Consider the following 6,000-nt stretch of genomic DNA (forward strand, 5'->3'; position numbering starts at 1 on the left):
TCTAAGCTCTGTGCTAACCACTACATCTCTAAAAACAAGCCAGCCCAGTTTCTGCTTCTCTAAACTCACATTTAGAGAGAGGACACATAAATTGGTAAGTACAATACAATAGAGTAGGAGTAATGATACAGCTATGCACAGTATGCCATGGTGATACAGAAGAGAGGCATGCATTTCAGCTTGGGGGTGGGAAGTGCAGGTGGAGAAAGTGGGGGTAACAAAGAAATCTTTCTAAAGGGGATGATGCTCAAGTTGAACTTTTAAAAGTACGTGGGAGTTAAAAAAGTGAAAAGACACTGCAGGCAGAGGAGTTAACCTGAGCATAGAGAAATAACTATTATTCTGATTCTATACTCACCTAGTAGCTGTCTCATTATAACTTAACTTCACTTGAAATTTTTGTTTTCTGTAAGGAAAGAATACATTGGCCAGAGAACTCAAGGGCTCAGTTCTCTTGACAATAATACTTCTAAGTGTAAATGAATAAATCAGCATTCAGTTGTAAATACCTGTCTTTGTGTTGTGATGGGCACTATTGGTTACTGACTAAACAACCATCTTGCCTTTATTCCTTCCTAACAGAAATCCAGTTTTGTTCAGAGATTTGGTAGCAGTATACTCAGGAAAAGTGGGTCCCTCCTTAGTCCCAGGGGACAACTTGTGAGTGTTCTAACTCAGTGGGAATATCCATTCCTTTTTGTTGTGATTGGTTTAAGGGAGGCATGTGACACAGTTGTGGTCATTGAGAAAAAAGAAGAAAAGTTAGTTAGGGTGCTTCTAGAAAAGATTTTCCTTCTTCATAAAAAGAGAGATACATAGAAGAAGTGCTCAGCTCTTCTTTCTTGCTTGCTTTTTTACTTTGTTGTTTGAGACTGGGATGTTTGGAACTGAGGCAGCTATTTTGTTACCATGAGGAAGACATTATGACATATCAAACGTGAGAGCAAAAAGGTGAAAAGAGCTGGAGCCTTCCTTAGTGACATCATTGAGCAGTTGGACCAAAGGTGCTGGATGGAGGCCAGAGAACACTGCATGCTGGGTGCCTTTAGAGGTTATCTGCAGAATGATCAAACTGCATTATCTAGATTAACACCTTCCACGTTATTTATAAAAGGGTATTTGTCTTTTTAGCTTTTCACAGTCTAATGTGCCAGACTCCAGGAGGAGACGGAAAAGAAAGAAAAGTCCATCCTGAGAAAAGGTTTATTTATTCCAAACATTTTCTTTCTTTCTTTTTTTAATATTTATGTATTTATTTGGTGGCGCTGGATCTTAGTTGTGGCAGGTGGGCTCCTTAGTTGCAGAATGCATGGGGGATACAGTTCCTTGGGCAGGGATGGAACCCAGGCCCCCTGCATTGGGAGCATGGAGTCTTAACCACTGCGCTACCATAGAAGTCCCTATTTCAAACATTTTCTAAATCTTTTCTATAAACTAGTAAGCTTTGGACTTAGAAATCAAGAAAAATCACTTCACCTAACATTCTGTCTTCTTTTCTCCTCTAATTTTGGAACTTTCTTGTTCTGATCAGGTCTCAGATATTAAAGAAACTCTTTTACTTATAGAATTTTTGTACTTGATCATTGTATTAGAAAGATTTCAACTGTGTGTAAAATTGTTGCTTTTAAAGATATACAGAGATGTTTACATTTAGAAACAATATGGTTCAGTCTTTCTTTTGATTCCTTTTTGATTACAACTTTTGATTCATATTTCTACAGAGCAAATTATATTCTCCCTGAAATTCTCTAAAAAGTGTGAAGTTTGTACATACACATCTTTAAAATCATGAATTTCACTGGTGTGAGTTAAAAAATTAGTTAATTCATTAGCAAATAGTTAATGAATACAAGAACTAGAGAATATACTTAAAATGAGTATTCCATTCAGCACCTCTAGTGTTTTTTAAACTGTGTTTTATTACCATTAAAGTACAGTAAATGGTGTGAGCCATTATTGTGCATCCTTGCATTATATATTGATTTATAACACATTTAAGTAGCAATTATTCTCACTGCTGTGAAGTGCTTGTGCTCTGCTCACTCGACATGCAAACATTTCAAATTACAGTACATTAAGATGTCAATGACAAAAGGGAACATTCTAAAAATAAAGTGATTTTTAAGCATTTTATAAAATGACTAACTCCTTTACCAGTGAGCATATGCTCTACATTCCTTCAAATGCTTCCTAGAAACCCTTATGAAACAGAGACATACTTCTAATTATTCTACGTTGGTGGGTTAGTTTCAAGAAATAGTGTCTCCCTGATTCTTTAGCATTTGTTATCGCAGAATTAGACTTGCTTTTCAGACAAGGATGAACCTTGCTACGCACAGAGATAAACTAATGTACACTTTGTTGATTTTCCTGATGGCATTTTCATTTCCATTTTTGGCTAAAGCAGTACATTGATCTCATATCTTTAAGCAAGAACTTAGTGATTCTCAGTCCTCATTCATGGAATGAAGAAAATGTTCAAAAACTACCACTTCTATGGGTCAATAATGTTACTTTGCCACTCCTTTGCCCCCATGATAGCCTTGAAAATTTTCTCTGAAGCACGTATGTATGAGCCAGGAATTTCACTACCATTTTTAGAGTCTACTGAAGCCTAATAGATTTGACAAAACACTCCCTTTTCTGGATGGCTTATGAAAATATTGTTTAAGGCAAGTCTGATCCCTGGTGAGCCCCATGTTTTGGATTACCTAACTCAGAGAAGAGCTTTATTAATTTGTTCTTTCAACAAATATTTATTGAGTGCCTGAGATAGGATGGATGCTAGAGATATATCAATGACCAGGACAAAACTGGTTCTCTGTTCTTCTGCATTTCAGCCTGGAGGGGAGGAGGTGGGGGCGAGGCAATGTGTAAGGGAAAGAAAATGGCTTGTGTTAACTGAGGGCCTCTACGTGCTAGCTCCTGTACTGATTACTGTCCATGTTTGATCACATTTAAACCTCACAGAAACTCTATGCAGAAGGTATTTTTAAAATTATGCACATTTTACAGATAAGGAACTGGGACTTAGAGGAGTTCCTAACCTGCATAAGACTGAAGAGCTTATAAACAACAGAGCTAGGAATTTAACCCCAGCTTGCCTGAATTCAAACTCTTCCACTTAAACATTATGTCAGAATGCCTCTCTATAATCTCATGATGATATCTACCAATAAAAGAAAACAGACTTTGTTTTTTTCTTATTTGAAAATAAGATATTTCCCTCATATTTGAGTCAAAGCACTTTCTCTAGACATGTGGTGACCCAATTGGATGTCTTTAGGCTTAAGTGCTATTCTTTCTCACTGATAGCAAGTGGGTTGTCATCTTAAAATAAGCCAACCAGAGAGGCCTCTGGTACACAGATTAGATACATACATACAAGATTATACACACACATATAGTGTGTGTGCGTAATTATATATATAATGGAAAAAGTCAACAGCATGTGTGAACAAAAGGAGAATTTCAGCAAAGAGGTGAAAACAACAAACAAATATGTTACAGACAAAGGAGCAAGGTAAAAACCAACAAGACCAAATAAATGAAGACGAAATAGGCAACCTACCTGAAAAAGAATTCAGAGTAATGATAGTAAAGATATCCAAAATCTCGGAAACAGAATGGAGAAAATACAAGAAACATTTAACAAGGATCTAGCAGAACTAAAGAGCAAACAAAGAGTGATGAACAACATAAGTACTGAAATTAAAAATACTCTAGAAGGAATCAAAAGCTGATTAACTGAGGCAGAACAACAGATAAGTGAGCTGGAAGATAAAATGGTGGAAATAACTGCCAGGGAGCAGAATAAAGATAAAAGAATGAAAAGAATTGAGGACAGTCTCAGAGACCTCTGGGACAACATTAAACGCACCAACATTCGAATTATAGCGGTCCCAGAAGAAGAAGAGAAAAAGAAAGGGTCTGAGAAAATATTTGAAGAGATTATAGTCAAAAACTTCCCTAACATGGGAAACTTCCTCAATCAAGTCCAGGAAGCACAGAGAGTACCATACAGGATAAACCCAAAGAGAAACATGCCAAGACACATATTAATCAAACTATCAAAAATTAAGGACAAAGAAAAATTATGAAAAGCAGCAAGGGAAACGCAACAAATAACATACAAAGGAATCCCCATAAGGTTAACAGCTGATTTTTCAGCAGAAACTCTGCAAGCCAGAAGGGAGTGGCAGGACATATTTAAAGTGATAAAAGGAAAAACGTACAACCAAGATTACACAACCCAGCAAGGATCTCATTCAGATTTGATGGAGAAATTAAAACCTTTACAGACAAGCAAAAGTTAAGAGAATTCAGCACCACCAAACCAGCTTTACGACAAATGCTAAAGGCACTTCTATAGGTAGGGAACACAAGAGAAGGAAAAGGCCTACAAAAACAAACCCAAAACAATTAAGAAAATGGTAATAGGAAGATACACATCGATAATTACCTTAAATGAAAATGGATTAAATGCTCCAAGCAAAAGACATAGACTGGCTGAATGGATACAAAAGCAAGACCCATACATATGCTGTAAAATGGACCCACTTCAGACCTAGGGAAACATACAGACTGAAAGTGAGGGGATGGAAAAAGATATTCCACACAAACGGAAATCAAAAGAAAGCTGGAGTGGCAATTCTTATATCAGACAAAACAGACTTTAAAACAAAGACTATTATAAGACACAAAGAAGGACATTACATAATAATCAAGGGATCAATCTGAGAAGGTGATATAACAATTGTAAATATTTATGCACCCAACATAGAGACACATCAATACATAAGGCAAATGCTAACAGCCATAAAAGGGGAAATTGACAGTAACACAATCATAGTAGGGGACTTTAACACCCCACTTTCACCAATGGACAGATCATCGAAAGTGAAAATAAATAAGGAAACACAAGCTTTAAATGACACATTAAACAAGATGGACTCAACTGATATTTATAGGGCATTCCATCCAAAAGCAACAGAATACACTTTCTTTTAAAGGGCTCATGGAACATTCTCCAGGATAGATCATATCTTGGGCCCCAAATCGAGCCTTGGTAAATTAAAAAAAATTGAAATCGTATGAAGTATCTTTTCTGACCACAACGCTATGAGACTAGATATCAATTACAGGAAATAAATCTGTAAAAAATACAAAAACATGGAGGCTAAACAATACATTACTTAATAACCAAGAGGTCATTGAAGAAATCAAAGAGGAAATCAAAAAATACCTATAAACAAATGACAATGAAAACACGACGACCCAAAACCTATGGGATGCAGCAAAAGCAGTTCTAACAGGGAAGTTTATAGCAATACAACCTACCTCAAGAAACAAGAAACATCTCAGATAAACAACCTAACCTTACACCTAAAGCAATTAGAGAAAGAAGAACAAAAAACCCCCAAAGTTAGCAGAAGGAAAGAAATCATACAGATCAGAACAGAAATAAGTGAAAAAGAAATGAAGGAAATGATAGCAAAGATCAATAAAACTAAAAGCTGGTTCTTTGAGAAGATAAACAAAATTGATAAACTGTTAGCCAGACTTATCAAGAAAAAAGGAGAGAGGACTCAAATCAATAGAATTAGAAATGAAAAAGGAGAAGTAAGAACTGACACTGCAGAAATACAAAGGATCATTAGAGATTATTATAAGCAACTCTATGCCAATAAAATGGACAACCTGGAAGAAATGGACAAATTCTTAGAAAAGCACAACCTTCCTAAACTGACCCAGGAAGAAATAGAAAATATAAACAGACCAAACACAAGCACTGAAATTGAGACTGTGATTAAAAATTTTCCAACAAACAAAAGCCCAGGACCAGATGGCTTCACAGGCGAATTCTGTCAAACATTTAGAGAACAACAAATGCCTATCCTTCTCAAACTCTTCCAAAATATAGCAGAGGGAAGAACACTCCCAAACTCATTCTACGAAGCCACTATCACCCTGATACCAAAACCAGACAAAGATGTCACA

The sequence above is a fragment of the Delphinapterus leucas genome, chromosome 11 (genome assembly GCF_059928025.1).
Source record: "Delphinapterus leucas isolate spDelLeu-1000000601 "Yukka" chromosome 11, BTC_Dleu_Yukka2, whole genome shotgun sequence".
Taxonomy (NCBI): domain Eukaryota; kingdom Metazoa; phylum Chordata; class Mammalia; order Artiodactyla; family Monodontidae; genus Delphinapterus; species Delphinapterus leucas.